A 393-nucleotide genomic window follows, 5' to 3' on the forward strand; every position below is an offset into this window, starting at 1 on the left:
TACTTAAACTTTCTCCTCTCGAAGCTCGACCTCCAAGCTCCATTTTCCTCGAGATTTGTCTAGATTTAGCGGTCCGTCACGCCCCGTCCCCGTCTTCACCGCCGTCGATCACCCGCGCTGATTTGATCACCGACACCACCGTGGTGAGCCTCTTGTTCTTATCTTCTTTCTGAAAGGAAAAATATTCTTACTTGTCTGTTTAGATAGATACTTGTATCATTTTCTTACATTTATTATTGCATCTTATATAGTGCGATGGTTTTGGTATCCGCCCCCGTCGGCCCTCGTCCTGTCTATGATTCGGATTTGGTATGTATATTATCTTCATAACTATTGGTTCATTTATTGTTTATGAAAATTATGCCGACCAACGTGACATAGATTTTATTTATC

Source organism: Triticum urartu, chromosome 7 (assembly GCF_003073215.2).
Source record: "Triticum urartu cultivar G1812 chromosome 7, Tu2.1, whole genome shotgun sequence".
NCBI lineage: Eukaryota > Viridiplantae > Streptophyta > Magnoliopsida > Poales > Poaceae > Triticum > Triticum urartu.